The sequence below is a fragment of the Equus przewalskii genome, chromosome 2 (assembly GCF_037783145.1).
Source record: "Equus przewalskii isolate Varuska chromosome 2, EquPr2, whole genome shotgun sequence".
Classification (NCBI taxonomy): Eukaryota; Metazoa; Chordata; class Mammalia; order Perissodactyla; family Equidae; genus Equus; species Equus przewalskii.
The window spans coordinates 26,591,220-26,618,452 of record NC_091832.1 but is presented as its reverse complement, the minus strand read 5'-3'; the positions used below and the strand labels follow the sequence as shown (position 1 = coordinate 26,618,452).

Sequence of the window (27,233 nt, the reverse complement as noted above, 5' to 3'; positions counted from 1 at the left end):
GGACCCGATTGAGGGAAGGCAAGCAGAGTGGGGAGTGGAAGACCGAGGCCCAGCCAGGGCAGGAGACTGGCTGGAGTCACACAGCACATTGATCCAGGGCCCTGCAGCTGGTCACAGAGGCCTCAAAGGGGCAGGACAGCTGAAGGAATGGCATTCTTCTGGTCTCAGCTGAAATCCATGACTTCTGAGGGCCTTCCTGACCGCTCCCCGATAATCGCCACCACATCATGTCCCCCTTTACCCTCTCTGTGCCCCCACCCCAGCACCCCATCCTTTCCATAATTTGTAATTATCCATTTGGGCTTTTTCTGGTTTAATCCTGGGCTCCCCGCAAGCCACTAAGCCCCAGAGGGCAGCATCCTGGGTTGTCTGCCCACCGCTGGGTCCTGGGGCCAGGACAGTGCCCAGCACATTATGATCCCTCGAGAAACAGTTCATTGAATTGAGTGATCAATAAAGGAGGGAAAATAAATAAAAGAACGCCACCCCCAGGAGCCTCTATTCCCTCCTCTAAACAAGTGAGGATGATAATAACCCCCAGGGGCCGCAGGAGGCTGAAGGGACGGGAAGCACATGCTCAGGTCCTCCCTGCCTCCTCCGCCTACAGAGTTGGGCATGGGGGGCTCGGGAGGACCCGACTCCCCGGGGCCAGACCCTGGGGAGACACAGCCTACAAGACAGACCCTCCTCTGCTCTCATGGAGCGCTCCGTCCGGCAGGGAAGAGAAACACTGAGTACAGCGCTACAGGTACTTAAAAGAAAAAGCAGGGAGAAGATGACGCTGCCAAGAAGGGCGGACTCCGGAGGCAGAGTTAGGGACCTGACCCAGTCTGGGGTGCGCCAGGCTACCTCTTCCTTGCCCTGGAGTTCCCAGGGGCAGGTGCACCCAGCCTCGTTGTCCACACGGCAGGGCAGGATGGAGAATCTGATGCCTCCTCCCAAGCTGGCCCCCTGGGCTGCCTCCTTCCTCCAACAGGGTACACGGGAGGCAGCTGGGTAACTGGCCTCCCTCATCAACCTCCTCATCTGCCCATGACATTCGCACCCCAAGGTGATCTGAATGCCCCCATCCCTGCCAGGGCTGCTCTGTCCCAGGACACCCCGCAATGCAGACCGGGGGAGCCCTGAGGAGCACAGTAGACCCTGAAGGCCAGGCTGGATTCAGGCAGACGCAGTGAGGTGCTAGAGAAAGGGGCTGAATGGCTTTAGAGGAAGGAAGGAGGTGCTGGGGGACCCTAGACCTTTTAGGGTCCCCTGGAAGGGTTTGTGGGCTGGCAGCTGCGTAAAGCGGAGGGTTTCCTAGTGAGGCGCTGGCAGCATCTCTGACCATCCTCTCTTGGGCCCAACACTCTCTGCAGGGGTGAGGGACATCCCCCAACCTGCCACGCCTCTCTCCTGGAGGGTGGAGTTCAAGGCCTCAAACACTACCTGCAGCTCCCCAAACTCTCCCCCTCTCTCACAGCTCTCTCCATCTGCCCCACGCCCCAGTCCCCAGAGCCAACGCCCAGACAGACAGGCACTTGCCCCTTCTGGGTGGCACCTACTGCACGCCGGCCGTGGTGAGGCCCTTCAGAGCCCGGCCTGCGAGGAGCACGGCTCTGCGGTCAGGCCTGGGTTCTATCCGGCCCCTCCACCCGTCAGCTGAGCGACACAGCAAGTCAATAATTACAGTTTCCTCATCCATGAAAGGGAGACGGACCCGCTCTGTGGGTCAGGACCCTAGAAGCAAATGTCCTCTGATGTATCCCGAGTGCACACAGTAGGTGCTCAAGAACTAATGTCCTAAGGGATGATGTGTGTAAAGCTCTCAGCACACAGTAATACTGATCAAATGATGGTTTTAAATATTTCATCTCATGAAGCTGTGCAGGGACTAGGGAAGGGAAAAAATCTGAGCCTGACACCCTGGACAGGCCACCTCCCATGCCACCCCCTCACCATGCCCCCACACTGGCATGCCCCACCCCCAGACTCCCTGGAAGAGTCTTACCTGCAAGGGGATCCCTAGCCAGTTTTCCTTCATCCCCTGGATCCTACTTATCTGCTCCCAGCAGCCCAGAGACCCAGCGCCAACTCACCCACGTGTGCCCAGCCTGGCAGCAGCAGGGGCTACAGAAGCCAGAGCCCAGGAGGGGAGGAAAGGGAGCAGGCCTGCCTCTGGTTCCCTGGGTGACCGTGGCAGGTCCACGCTCCCTCTGGCCTTCAGTGTCTCCATCCCTCAATTAAGGTGCTTGGACCACACTGTCCTGGGGCTGCCTGATGGGGAATGAGGTGGGGCAGCGGGGGCAAGCAGAGAGGTCTCAGAAGCCTCCCCCCACCCACACCCCCGCCCCATCTCCAGCCAGAGCCTTGGCCTTCATCTGCTCCATGGACCGGACTTCCAGGGAGGTGTATTTGGTGTTCTGGAGACAGGTTCTATTGCTTTAAAAAGATCTGAAACCCACTAGGCTAGATGTCCTTGAACTGCCTGGCAGCCTTCACTTCCTGGGCTCTGAGCCTCCACAATTCTAAATTCTGAGATTCTCAGAATCCCAAATCCTGGTCTTCTGAAACTCCAAAATTCGAAGTTCTAGATTCTAAGATGTACTGGGACTCACGTCGCCACTGCAACACATCCCTCGTAAACACACAGCTGGACCTTTGAGGCCTGGGAGAGGGTGGGGGCAGGAGGGAGGTCTTCTGTGAGTCACGGGCCCAGGAGGACTCCTCAGGGGACCTACAGTAACAGGGTCCAGGGCAAGCTGAGACCCAGAGAGGGTGGCGCCCGGAAACAGCCATGGCTCAGGGTCCTCGGTTTGAAGGGGAGTGAGCACCACCACCCCTGCCAGGGTCAACACCCAGTGCAGGGCAGACAGGTTGGCAGAAGGTCTGCAGGGGGCTGGGGACTCAAAGTCAGGCCACTTCCACACCCTCCCCACTGGAGCAGCCCCGCAGGCACAGGAGGGCGGTGCCCACTTCCAGCACAGCTCCTTGGCAGCGGGCACCGAGCGCCCTTCCCTGGATAGTGGCAGCAGGCACCAGCCAGACCTGGGCCCCAGCCAAGCCGCTCTGGGGCAGCCCCATCTGCAGAGTCTCTGGCTTCCCACCGCCCGGCTTGGGTCCATCCACAGGCCTGATGCCCAGGCTGGCAGCCCTCCACACACCCGCCAGCCGGCTGCCCTACCAGCTCCCAGCCACCGCTCCTCTCTGCCCACCAGGCCTCTGAGGGTCAGGAGCCACAGGTGGGCCAGGGCACCAGCGTCACTCACCCCTTGCGGATGATGATAACGATGGCCCTGCACTCTGGGAGGCAGAAGTGCCTTTGCCTTGCTCTCCAGCTGTTTCTTTCAGGCTTTAAAGTCGCAGGGAGTCACCTGAGTGTCCTGGTCACCAGCCGGTTGCAAACACCAGCGAAGGCCCCGCTCAGCCTCCATCCACTTTCCAGGCTGACGTCAGGCCTCCCTCCGCCCTGAGACTCCCCAGGAGACGAGAGCAATCAACATTAGCCAGGAGCAAAGCGCATCTTTATCTGGGATGACCCCCATCATGCAGGTAAGGAAAGGGAGCTCAGAGAGGTGAAGGGACATGCCTAAGGTCACACAGCACTGCTGTCATGCGGCTTCCCCGCCAAGGCACTCTGTGGGCTTTCCCACCTCCCCCACCCACCACCACAGGCTCCCTGAGCTGGTGAAGAAAGGAGTTTGGGTTTCCTGGGTCACACCCAATCTCTCACACACGCTCGCACACGCTCAGACACAGCGTGCCCCCCCCCCACCTCGCACCCACTGCATATACACACCACCCCCGACCCCTGACCCCACTCTCACACAGCTGTGCTCTCCCGCACCCCTCTCGCCTGAGCACCTCCCTCTGGCAGAGGCAGCCCCCAGGGGTGGTGTCGGCCCCCACAAGAGGCAAAGGAGGGGAGGAGGAGCCACGCTCTTGGCCATTCCAGAGAGATGGTCCTCTCTGGCCGGCTGCCCCAGCTTCCAGAAAGTCCACCCCTGTGTCTCCCTGGCAGGACCATCCAGGAGAAGAGCCGGGAATCAGCAAGCCCTCCATCTCTGCGGGGTGTCTGAGGGGAGATCCTCTGCATGGCCTGGCCAGGCACCGCTCCCGGCTGGCTGTTCTCTAGTGATGTCATGACAGTCACCATCAGATACTCTGGGCCTCAGAGGAGGTGACCCTGGGCTCCCCGCCTGCCCGGGATCATGGAAGTCCTCCTTCAGACCCCTGAGCCCTGAGTGGGAGACTGAGGGACAGCAAGGCTGAGCTGGCCTGTGTCGGGGGCTCTGGGTCACAGGAGGGGCCTCATCCCTCCTGCCTCTGAGGGGTTCACTGTGGCCCTTGCCAGACTCAGCAGCACTGTCAGTTCCATATGCTGGCCCTCACTGATCCAGAACTCCTGGTCGGGGGATGATCTGAAGAATGAAGGATGCCATCACCTAGGGGCCCTGGGAGGCTCGGGCCTTTCCCCAGAAGACCCCAATTCCATCTCAGTGTGGAGGGAAAAGGGTCTGAGGGTAAGGAAATGGACCTGTGGGGCCGGCTGGGTGACATAGTTGTTAAGTTTACATGCTCCACTTGGGTGGCTCTGAGTTCATGGGGTCGGATCCTGGGCACAGACCTACACAGCACTCATCAAGCCATGCTGAAACAGTGTCCCACATACAAAATTGAGGAAGACTGGCACAGATGTAAGCTTGGGGTCAATCTTCCTCACCAAAAAAAAAAAAAAAAAAAGAAAGAGAAAAGAAAATGGAGCTGTGTGGCTTTGGGCAAGTACCTTGACTTCTCTGTGCCTCAGTTTCTTCATCTGTAGCATGGGATAATAATGTCCCTCCCTGGCAGGGATGTTGTAAGCACCCCATACTGCACAATGAGGGACCAGCATATGGAAGTGACACCCCATACTCCATACTGTGTGCCAGTCTCAGCACACAAGAAGAGCTCAACAAATGTGGCCTGCTGACATTAGGACCAGGTTTGCATCCTGGATCTGCTGCCTCAAGCTGTCTGACCTTGAGGAAGTCCTTTCCCCACTCTCTGCCCATATCTACAGCCTATAAGGGGGACCAGTCTCATAAGCACAGTGCCACAGGCTGTTGTGAAGGTCAAATGGGAGCATGAGTGATTAAAAAAAAAGCCCAGGACGTCTGCGCCCTGATCAGCACACAAAGCCCGGGATTCCATGCCCTGATCAGCACACACCAAACTCAGCATGAGTGATGCTGTGCAGACGCTCCTTACTGCCAGGCTCTGCTGCTCCCCACCCCCATCCAGTCTCTCGTGAGGGTCCCCAGCCCCCTCCATCTGCCGGCTAATGAGCCGGAGGCTTCAGCAATGAGGCTGCTTCATCACTTAATGCGCTGGAACAGCCTCTGGAACAGAGGGAGGGGGGAAGTGGGGAGGGGGAGGAGAGAGAGAAGGGTAGAGAAGGAGAGGGGACGGGGGATGCCTGGCTCTCCACGGCCTGGCGGCTCCAGGGTCTGTGCACAGAATCACTTTCTCCCGTCCAGAGCAATCAGTCCGAGGGGAGTGCGGCACAGCCCAACTTTCGCTGTGGAAGTCCCCTGGCCCATGATATGTAAGGAAGTGAGGACCTGCAGATGAGCCCAGCTTCCACCCAGCACCTGCTCACTGGCCTTGCTGACTTCGGGCTCACTCCCCTCCCCATCTAATCCCTGCCATGCCTCAGAGTAACCCTGAAAACCTCCTCAGGTCTCGTTGTGTCCTTTCCTGGACCCCTTTCGGGCCTACAGTGGTTTCTCCCTGGGGCCTGGGGCCTGCCACTCCCTCCTTACCACTGGGCCTTTGCACATGCTGTTCCCTCCTCTGGCTCCACCTCCCTTCCTTAGGCTTCTGTGGCTCCCTGAACTTCTCTGGTCCCCGGTCTCCTCTGTGTTATAAGTGACAGTTCACTCCTCTGTCCCCGCCAGGGATTGGAAGCTCCTCAGGCCTCTGCATTTGGCTCAGTCACTGCTGTTTCCCGAGAACAGGGCGGTGCCCGACGCCTCAGCCAGCATTTCCTGAGCACGGACTGTGTGCTGTGTGCTGGGGACTGCGCTCAGCCCTTTACTAGCATACATCAATTAACCTTCGAAGTCATCTTCAAGGACATACTGGAGACAGGACAGCATCGGGGCTGGGAGCACGCGCTTGAAGGTCAGGCTGGCTGGATTTGAACCCGGCTCCGCATTTACCAGCTGGGTAGATCTTTATCGGGTTATGTGCCTCAGTTTCCTCATATAAGATGGAGCGAGTAATGACAGCACCTACCTCATGGGGCTGTTCTGAGGATTAGAGTGAATTTATATAAAGAGCTTAAAACAACGCCTGGCACAGAGTAAGCATGGCTGTTAGCGTGATCCACATCTTGAAGAAACCAAGAAGGAGGGAAAGCCACCCACCCCAGGTCTCAGCAATGAGGTGGTAGGGTTAGAATGTGACTCCAGGATGTGCCTCACCCCAAAGTACTCTGCTCAGCTAAGCCTCAGGGCCTTTGACCTCTTGAGCCTCAGTTTCCCCATCTGTAAGCTGAAGGGGCTGGAGTGGATGTTGCCTAGGGTTTCAGTGCTAACACGCTTTGCCTCCATGATGCTCGGTGGAGAGTCCAGACTTCCAGCAGGCTTCAAAAGCCATGGGCTCCCCCATTCAAACCAGGGTCCGATTTACAGCCCCTGGATGACAGGCTCGATTTCCGGTGGGCGGTGATGGCAGGTTGGCCTGAAGTGAGGTGGGCTGAACTTAGCAGACGAGGCTTTCAGGGAGGGGCTGCACGGGGGCCCGCAGCATGAAGAGACAGGACCGTTGGGCCCCCCTTGGCACCTGCCACAGGAAGTCACAGGCAGAAGGGGCAGGAACACCGTCTGCATCTGCAGGAGCCAGCCGGCAGCACCTCCTTCCGAGCCGGAGCCTGCTGCGCGGACGCTGCTGTCTACAGAGGCCCCTGGGGAGGGGTGGACGTCCCGCGCTGAGAGGGCTAGAAACCGGATTCTGATGGGGGGGCACCTACTGTCTGCCTGATGCCTTCTACAGCCTGTCCCACTTTTACCTCTGCAGATGGAGTTGTTCCTTCCCAAATCCAGCCGCCCTTCACTTCCTCCCTGAACCTAATTCAGGTCCCCCCATGGCATCTGTCATCCAGTATCTCAGCAGCCTCCTCGCTGAGTGCCTGTTGCAGTCCCCGCAGATCATAGCAGACGGGGGAGATCTCCCTGAGACCCACGTCGGGTGGTGCCCCCTTATTCCTCCCCGGATCCTGTAACGGCTTCTCCTTGCCCTCCTCCACTGGCCTGCAAAGACCTCCGTGGTCTATTTCCTCACCTCCCTCCACAGCCCCTGGCCTCCCTGCTGCTCTGGGAACATGTCAGACTCATCCCCACCGTGGGGCTCTGTCACTTGATGTTCCCTCTGCTGGGGAAGCTCAGAGCTTGACCTCTCTGGCCCCGTTTTTGTGTCTTTTTGGTCTCAGCCTAGATGTCACCACCTCATAGAGGCCTTTTCTGAACTTCTCCTGCTGGAGCCCCCCCTCCCTGAAATCCCTGTGCCCTTAGGGCATCTCATCTTTTCCTTTTCAGGCTCTGAGCTGTGCACCGAGGACACAGCAGAGAGCTGGACCTGTTCCTGTCCTCGGGCCCTTTGGGAGTCTATTGATAAGGTGGAAGGATGGGGACAAATATTAGTCGAGGACTAACACACACATAAATATACAAATGCAACTGATGGTGCCACACGGGAAGCACATGGGTTGCCATGGAAACATGTAAGAAGGGGGCTGACCTACTGTGGGAGTTAGGGAGGGCCTCTCTGTTTCTGTCTGAGTGACATTAAAATATCTAAAGGATGGGGCTTCCATTTCCCCCAAGATGGAGTGGCCTAAGTCCTCCCAGGTCTTCCTCCTTACAACTGAAAAATCCTGAACATAAAACAACAACAAGCGTGGATGACTCTGAAAGATGGAGAGGAGCTTGAGGAATGGTGTGGCCGTGGGTTTCCTGGGTTTCCTTACTGCCCCCCGTACACCCTGACAGGGCACTGCAAAAGCCTCCAACCCAGAGCCAGTAACAGACACAGGCTAAAAAAGCTCCAAGAAAAACCTGTCACTCCAGCCAAAGGACTTGGAAAAGGGTGACCTAATAACAGAAAACTTGTCAAAGTCTGCCTTCCCCCAGCCAATAGCAACAGAAAAACTGCTCTCCCCCCAGCTCCCTCTGCCCTGCATTTTCAGTAGATGGAGCAGGAAGCTGAGATTCCACCCTACCTCACCTTCACCCTATGTGAACAGGCACAGATGCTCTCATTCCCCTGCCAGGGCGTGTCGGATGCGTCTAGGCAGGAGCTAAGCCTCCACTCTCATCCGGCAGCAACGAGACTTAAGTGGTGATGGAAGGTGGGGCTATTCACACTCAATGCTCCCGTCCACTGTCCAATTATCAGTGGGTCCCAAAGAGAAACTGAGTCTCCAGCCCCACCTGGTCTCAGTGAGGTAGGATGAAGTGGGGGAAGGCAGGGCTGGCTGGCGTTCCTCTTACCTCCCTCCTTCCCCTCACCCTTCCCTTGGTGTTAGCAGGGCTCAGTGGGAAGCTCAGCTTCTGCAGCAACAAAGTGGTGAGTCAGCCCTCAGCATCCTCGTCCCCAGTGTCAGTAGAGCACAGTAGGAAGCTGAGCTTAACATCCCCATTCAGAAGCAACCAGGGAGTAGAGTTGGTGACCTGTTTTTGCAGGCATGTCAGGGGAGAGCTGAGCATACACACCCATCTGGCCTCTTGCTATGACTTCTGGCCAAAAAAGAAAGAAAAGATTAAATAGAATCCAGAGTCTTACAATATCCGAAATGTCCAGGATGCAATAAAAAAAGAATCACTCATCATACTATGAACCAGGAAAATCACAACTTGAATGAGAAAGATAATCAACAGATGCCAACACTGAGATGAATCAGATGTTGGAATGATCTGACAAGGACTTTAAAGCAGCCATCATAAAAATGATTCAATAAGCAATAATGAATTCTCTGGAAACAAATAAAAAAACATCTCAGCAAAGAAATAGAAGTTATAAAAAAGAACCAAATGGAAATTATTGTACTAAAATATACAATACCAAAATAAAAAACTCAATAAATGGCTCAACAGTAGAGCGGAGAGGATAGAGGATAGAATCAGTGAACTCGAGGGTACATCAATAGAATTTACCCAGTCTGAGCAACAGAGAGAAAATAGACTGAAAAAAAATTGAACAGAGTTTTGGAGACCTGTGGGACCATAGAGAAAGAATTAACGGTGACATCATTGGTATCTCAGGAGAGGAGAGAGAGTGGGACTGAAAACATATTTGAAGAAATAATGGCTAAAACCTCCCAAATTTAGTGAAAGACATACACTTACAGATTCGAGAAGCTGAGAAAATCACAAATAGGATAAACCCAAAGAAATTGATGCCCAGTCACATCATAATTAAACGTTCAAAAACTAAAGACAATGAAAAAAATCTTGAAAGCAGTCAGAAAGAAACTATGTGTTACTTATAAGTTACGTCAGTTTGAATGACAGGGGATGTCTCTTTTGAAACTGTGGAGACTCCAATTAAGTGGAAGAACAGTTTTCAAGTTCACAGAGAAAAGAAAAGAACTGTCAACGATGAATTCTGTATCTGGTGAAAATATCTTTCAAGAATTAGTGGGAGGGGCTGGCCTAGCGGCAAAGTGATTAAGTGTGTGTGCTCTGCCTTGGTGGCCCGGGGTTCACAGGTTCAGATCCGGGGCACAGACCCACACATCGCTCATCCAGCCATGCTGTGGCAGCGTCCCACATAGAAGGACTAGAAGGACTTACAACTAGGATATACAACTACGTACTGGGGCTTTGGGGGTAAAAAGAAAAAGAGGGAGACTGGCAACAGATGTTAGCTCAGGGAAAATCTTCCTCACCAAAAAGCATACCTTTAAAAAAAAAGAAGGGGAAAATAGAGACTTTTTCAGATGAATGAAAACTAACAGAATTTGTTGTTAGCAAATGTATCCTTAGAAAATGGCTAAAAGAAGTCAACCAAACAGAATGGAATGATAACAGAAGAAGGCTTGGAACTTCAGGAAGGAACGAAAACTATCAGAATGGGTAGGGGTAAATAGAATAGACAATCCTTTTTCTCATGAGCTTTTAAAATCATATTTGGTGGTGGAAATAAAAATTAAAAACCATCTAATGTCATATTCAATGTATGTAAAGAAAGTACTTAAGACTGTATACTTACAAAGTGTGGAGTGTAAAAGGATCTAAATGGAAGTAAGGTATCTACACTAGCTCACAGGGGTAAAATGTCAATACCAGCAGAGTACAATAAATTGTGTATTACAGTATAATACTTAGAGCAAACACTAAGAAAATTATATGAAGTGATATATTAAAAAACACTTAAATCAATATGAAATTCAAAAAAGTGTTCAGGTAGGTAAGATGAGAGATACAGAGGAATGAGAAATAAAGAAAACAAAAAATAAAATAGCAGACTTAAGCCCTAACCAATCAGTAACTAAATGTAAATGGTCTAAATACATCAAATGAAAAATAGAGATTGGCAGACTAGACCAAAAACAAAGCAAAACAAACAAAAAGCCAAAGAATACACCATCCAACAATGTGCTGAGTACAAGTAACTTCAAATACAATGGCATAGATACAATAAAGACGAAAGAATGGAAAAAGGTATACCATAGAAACATTAATTTAAAAAGCAGGAGTGGCCATATTAACATCAGATAAAGTAGACTTCAGAGCAAAGGAAATTACTGGAGGGAAAGAGGGACATTACATAAATGATAAGAGGGTCAATCTACCAAGAAGACATAACAAGTCTAAATATGTAAGTGCCAAATATAGAGCCTTGAAATACATAAAGCAAAAATGATAAAGCTGAAAGAAGAAATAGAAAAATAAAAAATTATAGGTGGAAACTTCAAGATCACATTCTCAGCAATTGATACCACTCATAGAAAAGAAGCAAAGACGTAGAAGAACTGATCACCTCAATCAAGAGGATCTAGTTGACAGTTACAGAATACTCCATCCAAAACACACATCTATTTTCAAGTGCCCATGAGACATTTTCCAAGGTAGACTATGTCCTGTGCCATAAATAATAATAAACACAATAAAAAAAGGTCAATGGATGGGTTCATAGCTGAGTAGATAGGGGACAGAGAGGAAAGAGTCTATTGAAGAGGGAACAATAGAAATTACCCAATCTGAACAACAAAGAGAAAATACACTTGAGGAAAAAAAGAACGCCTCAGGGACCTGTGGGACTATAACTAAAGACCTAACGTTTGTGTCATCAGAGTCCCAGAAGGAGAAGAGAAATGAGGGTTGTCTGAAAAAGTATTTGAAAAAATAATGGCAAAAGACATAAACCTACAGATTCAAGAGCTGAGTGAGCTCCAAATAGGAAAATCCAAAGAAATGCACACCAGGACATATCATAGTCAAACTTCCAAAAATTAAAGACAAAGAAAATATCTCGGAAGCAGTGAGAGAGAAGAACTGACACCTTATCTATAGGGGTAAATATTGGAATGATAGGTTATTTCTCATCAGAAACTATGGAGGCCAAAAGTAAGTGGCACAGCGCAGTTAAGTGCTGAAAGAAAAGAACCGTCAGCCCAGAATCCTATATTCAGTGAAAATATCCTTCATGAATGAAGAGGAAACCAATACATTCTCAAATAAAGGAAAACTAGGATAATTTGTTGTCAGCAGACCTACCCTAAAAAAATGGCCAAAAAAATGCTCTAACGGAAAGGAAAAAATAAAAGAAGGAATCTTGGAACATCAGGAAGAAGAAAGAGCATGGTGAACAAAAATATGGGGAAATACAATAGACTTTCCTTTTCCTCTTAGGTTTCTAAATTGTTTGATGTTTGAAACAAAAATTATAACCCTGTCTGTTGTGGTTCTATATGTATGTAGAGGAAATCATTAAGACATTTATATTATAAATGGGGGCGGTCAAAGGGAGGTAAGATTCCTGCACTTCACCCAAACTGGTAAAATGACGGCACCAGTATCTGTGACAAGTGATGCAGATATAAGGTAGCACCCAGAACAGACACTAAATGAGTCTGCAAAGAGATAGGCTTGAAACACTGTAGACAAATCAAAATTGAAGTCTAAAAAATAATCGAGTGACAGGAACGTGGGAGAAAGAAATAAGGGATGTTGGTCTGTAGTTTTCTTTGCGTGTGCTGTCTTTGTTTTTGGTGTCAGGGTGGAGGAGTGTCTGGCTGAAAATAATATAAGATTCTTCAACTGAAAAAATGAGGGAATAACGGGGCTGCCTCATGGAGATGGCTCTGAGGTTTAAGGTGACGCAGGTAAGACAAATGCCTTAATGCCAGGCACATGGAATATGTAATTCACCTTCAATAAATGACCACTGTAATTTCTGTTTAATAACACAGTCTCACTTCTTAATTCAAGGTCACCCTGGACTGCAGTCTGGATCAGCCTATTTTTTGTAGTTTTAAAATTTATGTTCCAAAATTGATCTGAAATAGCTTATAGCCATACATTTGATGCAATGTATGCATCTGTAGAGAAATCAGGATGAAGGGGGAAGTGAAAGCCTGATGGCTAAGTAAATGATGTCATCAAGTCTCTCTGCATTGTTGGCTCTCGTCTCCATCCTGATGGCTTCACATTCCTGCAGGCCCTCTCCTCCATACTGTCCCACAGCTCAGACCGTGCTCACGCCCTATTGTCTCTAAGTCCGCAGAAAGTCCCAGAATTCAGCCTCATTAGCTTGGATGGGGCCATGTGCTCATTCCTGAACCAAACATTGTGGCCAGGCGGATGCAAGGCTCTGATTGGCCAGGGCTGGAATTCTGCCCCCGCCTCCATCTGGAGATAGAATGATTTCTGCAGGGCCCCCGAGGACTCAGAGGGCAGCCTGGAGGTTTCTCAAGGAAAATCAGGAGACTGTTAACCAAAGGCTCGTCCTGGATGCTGAGTGGGCAGAATCTCCAGAGGGTACTGAGGACCGGAGTCAGAGATGGGTCCTGTATCGGTTTCCCAGGGCTGCCGTAATAAAGCAGGCTGGTTGGCTTAAACAACAGAAGTTCTTCGTCTCACAGTTCCAGAGGCTGGAAGTCCAACACCAAGGTGTGGGCGTGGTTGGTTCCTTCAAGGCTCTGAGGAAGTATCCGTTCCGTGCCTCTCCCTAGCTTCTGATGGGCTGCTGGAAATCTTCCACATTTCTTGGCAGCATCGCCCAGATCTCTGCCTTCATCTTCACACGTCGTTCTCCCTGTGTGCATGTCTCTGTCCAGTTCCCCTCTTTATTAGGACACTAGTGATATTGAATTAAAGACACGCTAATGACCTCATTTTAACTTGGTATCTGTCTAATGACCTATCTCAGAAAGAGGTCACATTCTGAGCCACTGGGGGTTAGGACTTCAACATAGGAATTTTGAGAGGACACAATTCAATCCACAACAGGCAAGGAAGCTGGTGCCACACCCCGCTCCCCTTTCCTGGGCCAGTGCGCCCCTGCTCTGGCAGCGGTGAGTACTAACCTCAGCTGAAGGGAGCGCATGGCCGACTTACCCTGCAAAGGCCAGGGTTATGCTCTCCCCACTGGGTGACTTCCAGCTAATGAGCGGCTGGCATAGGTGCAAAAGGCCCGGCTCATCGCCCGAGGCGGCACTGCCATGTGGTGGCACGCATGCTCCAGGGCTCCCTGTGGCCTCAGGCTGAGCCCACGCCCTTGCCTGGCTCCTTTCCTCCCTCCCCTGCTCCCCTCACTGCCCCCTCCTGAGAGGGGGCCCTCCCACTTGCCCCCCAGGTCCCCAATCTCAGGCTCTGCTTCGAGGGAACGGAACCTGCACTAGATCCCTGCCTGGAGCAGCCTCACCTGCACGGCCGCCCTCCTGGGACCACGTTCTTCCCAGGAAGGGCCACGTCTAAAAGGACCATCTCATCAGACTCCGAGGAAGGCGGGGCCGGCATCGTGCATCTGTCAAACCCAAACTCCTGCTGCTAACGCATCCCAATTCTCCGCACGTCTGCCGCGGGTCCTGGGAAATCCACCCTCTCCATGTGATTCCCGGTCTCTCTCAGGTCGCGCTTTGATGAGCAGAAGCTTATAAACAAGTCCCAAAAGGAAGGAAAACCAGCATCTCCCCAGAGCAGCCACGGTCTATGGACAAGTTGCTTTCTAACCAATATTTTTATTTTCTTGATATTTATATAGATAAAGAATTAAGTAAATTAATATACACTTCTCCCCTTCTTCAGGTCTTGGGACCCTCTTTGCCCCACAGTGAATTGGTTACTAGATTTCAATAAAGTGTCTGTCTTGCAATTACAGTTCACGAATAGATTGACAGGGGAGTGAAGTCCCACTAAGAGGGTTGTTTTGCATTCATTTCTCCTCCTTTAATTGCATGGCTATGTCCTGGCCCAAAGCTCTGTGGAAAATGGGGGAAAATCCTAACACCCCATCTGTTCCGGATGCAAATACAGTTAAGATAGGAGAAGACAGACCTGGGAGGGTCTTCTGGCGGGAGCATGGGGCTCGGCCCCTGGAGCCCGGCTGACATCGGGCATGTTGGCCTGGGGAGGGGCCACTCTGCTCACCAGGCAGCGATATCTGTGGGTTCGGATCAGGGCAGCCTCGGTCCTCCACTGAGCTACCGTTTCTTGGGCACCTACTATGGGCTGAGAACTTTACATGGATTTTCTATTTAAACTTCACAGTGGTCAGTTTCACAGCCCCATTTCACAGACGGAGGAACTAAGGCAGACAGACGTGTGCAGGGCCCCGGGCTGGAGCAGAGAGGGTGGGCGATGAACATCTTACAGGTGTGAAAGGAGGCTCAGAGACGGGTGGGGTTTGCCCAAGGCTGGAACTGGAGCTGCAACTGGAGCCAGGCCTGCTACCTCCAATTTCCTGCTATTTCTGCTCCCTCTTTGCTGCCATCTGGGGGCTTTTTCTGGGCCTCAGTTTCCCCATCTGCGAAATGGGCCCAGAGACGGGATACAGGTGAGCGTGAAATGGTCTTAGGCTTTGGGTGGTGTGTTTTGAAGAGGATGGGGCTGCAATGGCAGGCGTGGGGCTGGCCCCAGAGTAGGGCTCAGACCTGGTCAGAGAGCCGGTCTCATCCCCATCACTTGGGGCAAATCAACAGTTCTGATCCTTTCAACCTCCTCCTCCCCAAGCCTCCGGGGGGCCAGTGACCTCTCCCGTGGGGCAAACCATGGGTCTGTGGTCTCCTCAGGAAAGGCCACACTCCTCTCTCCAGCTGGGCTGCCCTCTCTGACTCTGGTGTGTCTGTGTGAGGGTCGTATCTGGTCGCCCTGGTCTCGGCACATCCAGAGGCTTTGCCAGTCGAGGCCCAGCCTGGCCCTGCCTGTTGGGAATGGGCTGGAGCAGCAGTGTCCCGAGGAAATAGCTTCCTGTCCCCTTTCTCCCTTGCTCCTATTTGCAAATGGTTGAGTCTTTTGACCCCAAATCAGGATATAATGGTTTCTCAGCCAAAAATAGCTGCAGCCTGGTGGGGGGAGGAGGGTTTTAGGGATACTCCATCAGGGGTGTTTAAGGGGCTCCTCAAACAGGTGCCATGAAGAGAACGTGACCTCCACATTTCAAAGAACGGGTGAGTCTGGGTGCTGTCCCTGACATGCTGTGTGACTTCGGGCATGTGGCCACCCCTCTGGGTCTCAGTTTGCTCACCTAGGAAATGGGGAGAATGATCCCCATCTCACTGGGGTGTGGAAACTATGACATGAGACAGTGTGTAAGTGCCGAGTGCAGGGTGGGAGCGAGTCCCTCCTCTCTAAGCTCCTTGTCCATCTGCGACTGGGGTTAGCTCCTTTCTCTCCCAAGGCTTCTCCTGAAGGCTCAGTGAGAGGCTGCAGGGAAACGTGCCTTGGCCTCTGCTCGGCACATAGTAGGTGCTTTATTAGTGTGACGGTCCCTGAAACTCCAGCACCAGTGAGGGAGGCTCACCCCTCTCTCAGGTGCCCCCCTGGGAGGTGTGACTGCAGGTACATTATTTCCCAGTTTGAACTCCACTCTGCTTCTCAGATGGGTCCCAGCTCTGCCCTGTATCCACACCTAGCACCCAGCCCAGTGTCTGGCTCAGTACATACACTTGTTGAATAGATGAGTGAATGAATGATATCTGGGACCACACACAACACACCTGTAACACACCTGCTCCCTTGGCTCCCCGCAGCCCATCAGCTGAAATAATAGTAAATAACATGCAATAGCATGAAACTGTGATGGCTGACATGTATTGAGTGCTTCTATGTGCCGAGCATTGTTGCTCTTCACAATGACTTTGGGACACGGGTTTTAGTCTATCTCATTTTACAGATGGGGAAAAATGCGGCTCAGAGAGCAGATGGGACTTGCAGGGGTAAGAGGAGGAGCCGAGACTTGAACCCAGGTCTGGCTGCCCCATGTGGCCCCGGTGCTTCTTTTTCCGAGCGGAAAACCTCTCCTCCCCACCCATACTCATCAGGGGATTGGATTGGGACCCCCTCCCTGCTGGTGCTGCATCTGGACTTCCTCTAGCCTGACCCCATCCCCTCTAGGGTGGGCCCAGAGCAGAGGACCTGCCTCAGTAGCTTTTCCCAGCCACGCAGGCCCCTCTCCAGCCTGTAGGCTCTCTGCCTGTTCCCCACTCGCCATGGTTGCCGTGGCTGGTTGGGGATGTGGCTGCCTTCCTAGAAGGTTCTGTTCCCTTTTCTTGTTGTCAGATTCTCCTTTGCAGCTTACTGTCTTCATTCCTGGCAGGACCCTTTGCACATGAACAGAAGGCACCTCCTGGCTTCTTTCCCTGGGTGGTGCAGAGCTGGGAATCCAGTCCCGAGCCTGGGACCTCCTCCAGGAGCCAGGACGGGCGGGGAGTCCATGTGGTGAGCACCCTACCATGCACCCTGTTCTCAGGGGCTCCGGGGCCCGCCACAGCCTTTTGATCCCTTCCCCATGGGGCCTTCCCTCATGGGGTCTGGGGTCAGCCGGGCCCCCTCCAGCTGCTGAGGTGTTTCTGTGGCTGAGGCCCAGCCTGGGGGCAGCAGGCGAGGGTGGGGCCTCCCCTGGAGAAAGAGAAACCGCTGCTGTCTGGGGCTGGGCTGGGAGAGGCCAGGCCATGGCCACCCGCCCAGAGGCCACCTCCTCCAGCCTCCTCCTGGCCTCTCCAACAATAGGAGAGGTGACTGTGAGTGGTGCATGGGCAAACATTAATATTTTATATTTTACCAGTCATGTATTTATTTTAGCGAGTATCAGAAAAAACCCACAAGCAATTACTGCTTTGAACCCTTGATTTCATGGATATTATTGCTCAGAGTGAGGCAAGCGGAAAAATGGAGCCTGTTTGGAGTCAATCTAAAAGGAAGGACTAAGTCAATGTCGTGCGGGTGGAGGCTGCAGACGGCACAAAGAAGGAAGGGCCAGAGAAACTACCGGAACTTGGGAGCCGCTGATGAGGCCCATGAGCCCGGAGTGAGACCCCTGGGCGTGCAGCCTGGCTCTGCCTGTGGCTGAGGGGCCTCGGGCAGTTCCCTCACCTCCGTGAGGCTCAGTTTCCTCATCTGTAACGTGGGGGGAGCAGGAGCAGCTCGCAGGGCTGTGGTGAGGGTGAGATGAGACGAGGAGGGCGGAGGGCGGCGCCCAGGGTGGCAGCGGCGGTCGGTGGCTTATTATTATTAGCAGTAGTGCCACTGTTGTCATCAGGAGCTTATTCTGCGTGAGGGGACCAATGGCTTTCATCGGGGGAGAGAGCTGGTCACCCCGATCCTCAGCACAGCCCCACGTGAGCAGCCCCCAGCGGGGCATCTTGCTCCTACCTCACAGCCCTGGGCCACGCAGGCCTGGGTGGGTGTCCAGCTGGGCCACCCACTAGGTGGTGACAGCTTCTTGGAGCCACCACATCTTTGATTGTAGACTGAGACCAAGAGACCCACCTTGTGGGGGAGTGGCTGTGAGGAGCAACAAGAAAAGGCAGGTCAGGTCCCCAGAATAGTAGGGCTTCATCCTGTGTGAGGTTTTGTCTTTCTGTGGGGTAAAGCTCTGCTGGTCAGGCAGGGACTGTTTGGTGCAATCTGTGTCTGAACCAGCTCTGAGTGTTAGAAGTGCTGTCCCTGACATGGTCGTCTATCCATCCATTATCCATCCACCCATCTAACCATCCATCCATCCATCCATCCATCTGCCATCCATCCGTCCATCATCTGTCCATCCACCCATCATCTAACCATCCATCCATCCATTCACCCATCATCCATCTGTCATCCATCTTCCATCCATCCATCCATCTACCATCCATCCATCCATCCTCCATCATCCATCCATCCATCCATCCATTCATTCTCCATCTTCCATCCATCCATCCATCCATCCTCCATCCATCCGTCCATCCATTCATCTAGTAAATTGTGACTGAGTACCTACCTTGTGCCAGGTGCTGTAGTGCAGTGTTGAATAAGAGAGCCAAGGTTCCACCTTCATAGTGCTTCAGTCCAGCAGAGAAACCATCAGTGAGCACAGGTCATTGTGAAGTGTGAGGACAGCTGTGAAGGGGAACACAGGCTGCTGTGGGTGCCCCCTGCAATAGTCAGGGAAGCCTGCCTGGAGGAAGGGGTGTCTGAGGAGACATCTGCAGGACTAAGAGGAGTTCTCCAGTAAAGGGGGGGGGGGAGTTGGTAGGGGCTGTCCAGCTAGGAGCTAGGCCTCCTCTGGGAGGTACAGACAGGGTGGTGGGGCAGGTCCAAGAATGGAAACGTGGCCGCTGTGGTTGGGGTAGAGACAGGGGTGGCAGGGTGATGAAGGGAGTGAGCCCAGTGAGGGATGGGAGAGTCTGGGTAGGGGGCCCAGGTTTCTGACCCAAGTGACTGATGGGGTGACCGTCATGAAGGTCCCTGGGAAGAGGAGCAGGTTTGGGTCAGGGGAGATGCTGGGCGTGGCTGTGTCTGTGAACTTGAGGTGCCTCTGGGTGTTCAGGGGGCAGGGGGGAGGAAGGCCCTGAGCTTCCGGTAGAGGTTTGGGGTCATGAGCAAACATGCAGGTGACTGAGGCCTCAGGGGGCCATGGCCCTGGGGAGGAGCAGGAGGGAAGGGCAGGGAGGCAGCGTGGGACAGAGCCCCAGGACCCTGAGCTTAGGGGACGGGAATAAGGACCAGCAAGGGAGGCTGAGGAGGGGCCAGAGCAGGCTCCAACGACATTTCCAGGGGAGGCTCCTGAGGCACAGAGAGGGGAGGGGTTTGTCCCAGTGCCCAGGCCAAGTCTGCGGGCTCTGGGCTCAGGGCTCCCTCTCTGCTGCAGGCGCCCGGGACCCCCACCTTCTGGCTGAGGGCGGGTGGGGAGGGGCCGCCCTGGGACATCCTGGGGGACCGACTGCAATCTGGCTCCTCCAGAATTCCAGCCCCTCCTGCCTGGTATCCATTTCTCCCTTCCCAGGGGTCCAGTTTCTTTCCAGAGAAAACAGACTGAGCCCACCCGGAGCCCCCCAGGTTAAACAGCGACTATAGAGAAGACCTCCACGGCGGCGGGGCGCGTGGATCGGGAGAAACAGACAACTGAGACGGAAGTGGGTTCCTGGCCTCCCGCACCCAAGCTGCTTACACCGAGGGAGACGCACCAGACAATCCCACTCGGGAAGGCTGCATCCCTGTCACAGCCCATGTCATTAACGCAGCAGGAGAGCAACGGAACAGAGAGGGCAGCTGGGGGTGCACCTGCCTGGGGGTTGGCCACATGGGCTCCGTCACCTGGGGCTTCAGGACCTGTTTAACCCGCTCAGCGTGAGGGGGCACAGGGGGGCGGGTGGGGGATCCCGGTGAGGAAAGGGGGCTGTGGAGTCAGTGGCTTCCAGGGACCCACGTGTCACTGCTGAGAGGATCTTGCAGGGCATCGGCTCGTGCCCTCCCTCTGCAGGCCCTGGAAGGGGAGGGGAGGGTCTGGAACCTTCCTTCTCCCACAGCCAGGATTTTCAGATCTGTCAGTCCCTCTCAGAGCGTCTGTGACACACAGGATCTTGGAATCAGAGCCTGTTTCATAGACTCCGAGACGCTTTCATAAAATCCTTCAGTCGCAGAATCAGAGCATCTGGCTGCTCTCACAGAATCCTAGAATTCTAGAGTCACAGGCTCATCGTGGACTCACAGGCCCGAGAGCCGCAGAATCAAGGATTCCCTGGAGAAGAGCGGGACCCTCCCCACAGCTTGTTGGACCCTTGGAATCTCCGAATGGACCCAGGGAAATGTGGAGCGGACACAGACACTCCGGAAGAGGAATCCCGGCACGGGAGGCGACTTAGTCCGACTCTCCCCGGTTATGCAGGCAGCCCTCCTCCACTGTCCTATAACAGCTTGAACTCTCATAGGAACGGGGAGCTCACCAGCTGGCAGGGGAGCCTGCCCCACTGTTGGGCACATCTGGCTGATGATACTGAACCTAAATCTGCTCCCAGGTGACCCCCTCTGGTGGCCCCTCCCCTCCAAGAAAAAGTGAACTCGACACCAACACAGAGGCTTAACCCAGCCAAGCACAGCTTGACGCTTTTGGGTTCTGTCTCCCTCTGGGGCAGAGTTGGGCACCACAACACAGGGATGGGATGGGGCCATTCGGCTCACCTTGACCTACTTCAGTTTACCCCAGTGAGCAAGAGAAAATGCCGTCTGCTTCTGCCCTTGAGGAGGGACCTGCCAGGGACAGAGGCAAACAGGAGACGGCCATGAGGAGAGGATGCTCAGCGATGCCCTGGGAGGCATGAGGGGAGGACCACTGGGGGGCTTTGGCAAAGTTGTCAATGTCTCAGAGCCTCAGTTTCTCCACCTGTAAAGTGAGCCAATGAAGCTCACCCTGGGGATGGCGCCCGGGCTGCAGTGGGACTCTCTGAGTGCCCTCGCCTCTCGGCCTGGCCCTGGGCACATGGCAGGAGGCGAGAATGTTAGGTCCTCCCTCACTGCAGCCGTGCCTGGGCCTGGGCGGATGAGCAGGTCTTCTCCAGATGGAGAAGATGTGGAAAGTCATTCCTGGTAGAGGGAACAGCCTGTGCAAAGCCCTGGGAGCCCTGTTCCATCAGGAGTACTTGGAGCAGCATGTCGTGTCCTACGAGTGTCTGGATGCGGGGGTGAAGCTGCAGGCATGGTCTCGGGGTCAGGGGACCCTGGAAGCCACTGTTGGGGGGGCTGGAGGAAGGGCGCTGGAAGCTGGAGGCCTCCTGCAAAGCCACCGCACTCTCCTTTGGCGTCCAGCCTCAGCCTGGGGACAGAGGACCGCCTGGCCTCCTGCGACCCATCGACCAGGCAGAGGTGGGAAGGTCGAGCAAACAAAAATATGTCAGAAATAGAAAAGACGAGACCCACTCCAGCCAACACCCAGCCCTAACCACATGGAACCACATGGAACTGTTGGATGGTGAAACCCAGGGCCGGACAGTAGAGCAATTCAGAAGGATCTGGTGAGGTTCTATTCTGACTTAAGAACTGGATTTTATTATGTTCACTTCTAATGTCAACTGGGGAGTAAAGGAGACCAAGTCTCCTGATGAACCTGGGCTGTGGTGGGTCCATGGCAGATTTGGGAAGGCAGCCTGAGGCGCGTCATGGGGCCAAGTGTGGGGGCTGCCATCTCAGTTCTGCCCTCATGAGCTGTGTGACATGGGGCAAGTTACCTAACCTCTCTGTGCCTCACCTCCCTCGGGGATGAGGCGAGGTTGAGGATGGAGCTCTCCCACAGGGCAGTAGCACAGACTGAATGAGACAGCGGGGGAGACCTCCAGCTTGTCCCGCAGGCTTCCCTCTCTCTTCTGTCCTCAGGGTCATTCCTTCTCGTTCTCTTGTTCACTCCACCGTCCAGTCAGGATCCATGCCCCCATTGAGACAGACGCAGATTTACTGGCCCACCAGTCCACACGCTCCTCTTTAGTGCATGTGTTCACTTGCGCATCCAGGCTGGCTCAACCCTGCCATCCAGTCCTTCTCCAGCGTACGGACAGACGCCCCCCGCCCTGTGGGTGGCTGGCCTCTGCAGCGAGCAGTCCTGGTCCCTCCTGTACCTGTGAAGGGGGCTGGGCAGTTTAAAGAACTCCCACATTACTTCATTTGGGTCTCATGTGCCCCAGATCCCGGTCTGCCCTTCCGCCCTGGTCCCTCAGGGACGGGGCATTATGGGTGGACTCTGGAGGGGGCGTCAGAGCAGCCCGTCTGGAGTGGCACCCGCTGCCCCTCAGAGGTTTATGTGTGACCTGGGATAGACCGCCTGCCCTCGCTCTGCCCCGGGAAGTCCTCTCACCCTGTGGGTGCCTGAGCACCCACGAGCCCTGGGCTGGGAGAAGGTTCTGCCCCGTGTATTTGCAGAGAACAGAGGCCCCTCATGCATCCTGTTACTCACACCCTGGTTTTATCTGTATCTATCTGTATCTCTGCATCTGTCTCTATCTACATCTTTGCCCATATCCGTATCTGTATCTGTGCCTGTACCTGTACCTATATCTATATCTATACCTACACCTGCATCTGTATCTGCATCCATATCTATGTTTATATTGTCGATATCATCTATATCTAATTCGTTCTTTCAGAAAATTGAGCGTGGGAGGCCCTGCCCCTTGAGTGCCTCGCTCCTGACCAGAAGGGGCTGATGAGAGGGCTCCAACTCATCCAGGGTGGGCTCTGCTGAACTAGGAAGAGATGAGATGGGTCATTTTCAAAATCTTTGTCACTTTTCACCTTGATGAAGGGCATCCTGCTGCTAAGTGCCCACTGGTGGTTGCACTAATTAATTGATTATGGCCTATTCTTGCAGCCCCTGGAGGGATGCATGCAAATATATGCAAATACAAGAGGAGTGGGTGGAACCCAAAGCCTGATGGGTGGGCATCCGCTCCTGCTTGTTTCTCTGCCCACCTTTCCTGTCCTGATTCCTCCCAAGTTCCCAGGGAGCAGGAGGGGGGAGGCGGTGGAGGCCTCAGAGCCAGCAGACCTGGGTTCAAACCCCTGACCCTCCAACAGCTGTGCCATCAGTGCGCGTGGCCGCCACCGCACAGCAGGCAGGTGACAATGCTCTCGACATCAGGGCCCCTGTGGCTGGAGGAAGCGGGTGCTCAGAGCAGTCACACCGTTGCTGTGGGAAGGGGACCCTTGAGCTCCCGAATCCCGCGTTTCTGAGGCTGCGGGGAGAAAGGCGTCTGCCCCGGCTCTGCGGGCCTGGAGGGGCGCGGGCTCCCAGAAGGGGGAGCAATGCCATTGCCCCTGAAGAGGGGCACCTGCTCCTCAGCCACGTCCCCACCTCCTCTTCCTGTCCTGAGTGCGTGACCTTTGCTGAACAGCCATTCCTGGGGGAAGGAGGGGGAAAGGGGGGATTAAAAAACACAGGAATTTAAACATCCTGGAAGATTAATTCTATGAAATGGGTGGAGCCACCCCACAAACCCACACAAATGACGTGAGGAGCAGTGGGTGGGGCTGGAGTGGGCCCAGGGCTGGGCTGGGGCCTGGAGGGAGGGGTGGGGCTGGGGTTGGACGGCTCCGGAGGGATTCGTCCAGCTTCTCTGGATGCTTCTGTGAAGCGTCTCTGAATCCCTAGCTCTGAATTGGATGCGGCTTAGGGAGTTTGCCCCCTTTGCAGAAGAGGGGGGGCTGGCCTTTACTGAGCGCCTGCTGTGTGCAGGGCCGGGTACCTGCAGAACCCCAGCAACCCCGCTCTGCCCCCCGCAGGGCACTGCTGCCCCCACTTTCCTGGAGGGGAGTTGGGGCTCTCAGGGGTGACTTGATGTGTCCCAGGTCACTCAGCTCGTCAGGGGCAGGAGGGGACTAAGCCCCGGGCTGGCTGACCCCGGCGTCCCTGCTCTCTCCCTGGCCCCTGCAGAGGGACGCGGGGATCTGCAGTCAGGGGAGCTGGCCCTCCGGACAGCAGTGGTGGGACCTGTCACTGACCCAGAGGGCGCTGAGTCCACGTCCGACTCAGCTGACAGTGAGCATTTTCCTGTGAAGCGCGGGCTGGGCTCCTGCAGGAGGGTCCTGGGCCCCTGGGAATGTGCGCGGGACCTGGGCCCTAACGCCAAATGAGCAGGTGGGGAAAGAGGCCCAAAGGCGTTCTGGGGAATCCCAAGGCCGCCCTGAAGAGACTGTGGCTCAGTGGGGGAATGTGGGGGGAGTCACCCTGAATCCTAACCCCGGGTAGGGGTGAGGAGGGAGCAGGGAGGGGGCTCCATCACCCTCTGCGAGCCCAGGTCTCTGTCTCTGGGAGAGGCGGTGGGGGGCTGCTGGGGTCTGTTCTCTCGAGGGCGAGTCCACCACAGGCCAGAGTCAGCCGCGAAGGCTCACGCTCAGACGGCCCTGCTGGGCCCGCACCGTCCTCAGCTCCTTTGTCCTCAAACTGCCCTGGGAGGACATGGGCTGATATCATGTCCCCACTCAATGACGGAACAGCCCAGAGAGGGTCAGTGACTTGCCCAGGGCCTCCCAGCTGGGGAGCACTGGGGCCCAGGTTGGCTCCAGAGTCCAGCTTCTCAGCCCCCAGCTCTCTGCAACTCCTGAGGGGCCACTGCCTCCTCGCCTGCCCCCTCCGACCACCCCCCACCTCCCACCCACAAGGAGGTGCTGTCCCCTAGCTGGAGCGGCCTGGCTGCAGTTCCCAGAACCAGCCTTAGTCCTCTTGCCCCCACCTTTGACTGACTGTTCCCTTCACCTGAATGGGTTCCTCCTCATCTTCTCCTCCTCTGTTTCCCTCTCCACCCCCCTTCCTCTCCCACTCCCGCCCCTCCTTCTCCCAGGCAGGATTAACCCCTGCTCGGCCTCAGGCCCCAGAGCAGACAGCCCCTCCTTGGGGAGCCCCCTGACACCCCAGGCTGGGTTAGGGTCCCCCTCTGGCTCCCACACAGCCTGTGCTTCCCCATCAGGTCCCACTGCATCCCCATCATCTGTCGCCCCCGGGGCCCGGGGCCTGGAGGGCAGCGACTGTGTCTCTGTCCCCGTGGTCGGGCACTCGTGGAGAGAGGGCTCTGTGCCTGGATCTGCCCTCACCAGCTGTGGGGCCTCGGAGAAGGCTCCTGACCACTCCGAGCCTCAGTGTGGCCCTCTGTATAGGGGATGTCAGTCCATCTCCCAGGCTCGCTGTGCTGCGAGGCGAGACATGTGGAAAGGGCCAGGCACAGTAACGGCCACACAAGGCAGGGGCTCCTCGACGCCAGCCCTCCCCTTCTTTCCATCCTTCCCTCTCTCTGAGGGGCTCAGGGCTCCGCTCTCCTCAGGGCTCCCCGCCACCCATCTCCTGCCTCCCTTCGGAGGAAACTTAATTAAAACTTCCTCCAGGACGCACATTTCCTGAAATCCCGTGCTTCGTTAGCACATCCTGCGAGCTGAGAAGTTATGTAACAGAAGCCCAGCCTCTCTGCCCAGGCAACGAGCGTTGGTGCCTGGCTCCTCCCTGCAGGACCAACTCTGTAATTTGTGGGCCCAGTGGGAAATGGATATGTGGGGCTCTCGTTCAAAAAGCTGGAAAAAAGAGCCGTTAAACCTACTAAAATATAAAGCTTTCCCCTCTCTGCCGCAGTCTGTCTCATCATTATGATGTTTTTTTATTTCCTATTTCATGTTGTTCTAAGTAAAGAAAAATTAGACTTTTAAATTATTAGCATGAACTTTACCATTCATCTTTATGTTGTGCAATGCCAGTTTTAAATGCAAGTAGAAGGGCATTTAACTCGCATACGAATCACTGAAATTACACAATTTGTATTTCATAGCTCATTCATGCGTGTGTATTTCATTCTCACCGGAAGAGTGGAAGCCGCACAAAAGCAGCTACACAGCTTTTATCTCACTTCTTGAGACGCGTCCATGCTGCCACACTCTCGCCCGTGGCTTCCAGAGGAGTGAGGACGGAGGGAAAGGAGAGGACCCACGCTCGATGGATCTTTTCCTTTTCTCCTGTCGTCATTCAGTGTAAGTGATTGGCTAATGCAGGGAAGTAACGCAAGTAAGAAAGGATTTGATGAGGCTCCCTGGTCCTTTATGTTTCTTAGAATCCCATTGACTTCTTTTTGCACCTGTAGAACGTTCTGTTTCAAACAGGAAGTGTGGGCTTTTGGGGCTGCCAGCACCCCTACTTACTCAGTCGTAGACATGACACTCAAGCCTTGTACTCATTTTGGGTCTTCCTGAACTCCCACACAGTGGGGTCTGCTGGAATTCTGAGCCCATGGGGCATTGTGAAGGCTGCATGTGAGTGGGGCGGCAGGTGGCAGTGCACACACACACACTGCACGTGCCCCCTCTGCTCACGTGCCTGTGCTCCATTGTCCCATGGGATTTTGCTTGCAGGACACTCAAGTTAAGAATAAAATTATTAAGAATTTCAAGATGGTTACATCAGAGCATTAAACCAAATATGCAGGGTCCTTGTGGCTGCACAGGTTGCATGCACACATTCTGTCTCCCTGATGATGTTTTTAAAAATATTTCTTCTCGGGGGCCAGCTCTTGGTGTAGTGGCTAAGTTCGGCACATCTGCTTTGGTGAGCAGGGTTAACTAGTTTGGATTCCCAGAGCTGACCTACACCACTTGTCAGCCATGCTGTGGTGGCGACCCACATATAAGGTGGAGGAAGATTGGCATAGATGTTAGCTCAGGGCTGATCTTCCTCAGCCAAAAAAGAAAAAAAAAATCTGCCCTTCAGGCCCCAGCCCCTTCCCTGAATCTGAGTCTGTTTCACTGAGATTTTTAACTTGGAATCCAGGGAGTGAATGACTCTGTGCTCTAGCTGGAGGTTATGCAGCTATTAAATGTCAAAGCAAGAACTCAGACCCATTAACTAATGTGTTCATGTGACAAACTTATTGATCGAAGTCCTACTCTGTGCCAAATTCTGTAATTTCCCAAATTCGGTCAAACCCAACGTCACCCAAGGGCACGGAATGGACGGCGCAGATCTGAGGTAGGGGCCACGTCCAGCTTCCTTCACTGCCATGATTTTACTGCAGCCCCGACAGCGTGGGAGGAAGGCGACATCACCCACTTGGCGGAGGAGGAAACTGAGGCCAGAGGCTGGAAGGGACTCACAAAGGCCACCAACGAGGGACAGGCCGATGGACGCAGCCCTGGACTGCGGGTCGGCAGTGAGGGGACAGGGTGAGTCCTGCGTGGGGTGGGGATGGGGATGAGGATGAAGACCCGGGCTGAACCAAACAGAAGGTGAGGCAGAGCGTGCCGCTGTCTCTGCTCCCCCTCCGCTCCCGCCCC

The 27,233-nt window shown here is 54.2% G+C and overlaps 1 long non-coding RNA gene across 2 annotated transcripts; it reads left to right on the top strand.

Annotated features, from left to right (window-relative positions):
* Positions 1-2,525: 2,525 nt before the first annotated feature.
* On the top strand, positions 2,526-6,325 carry LOC139079741 (uncharacterized). Of its 2 annotated transcripts, none has more exons than XR_011533637.1 (5): positions 2,526-3,531; positions 4,001-4,159; positions 4,334-4,502; positions 5,499-5,700; positions 5,919-6,312. It is a non-coding gene; the product is annotated as an uncharacterized lncRNA (long non-coding RNA). The 2 variants fall into 2 exon arrangements; XR_011533638.1 differs by having other exon boundaries at positions 2,614-3,531; positions 5,499-5,566; positions 5,919-6,325.
* The last annotated feature ends 20,908 nt before the right edge of the window (positions 6,326-27,233 follow it).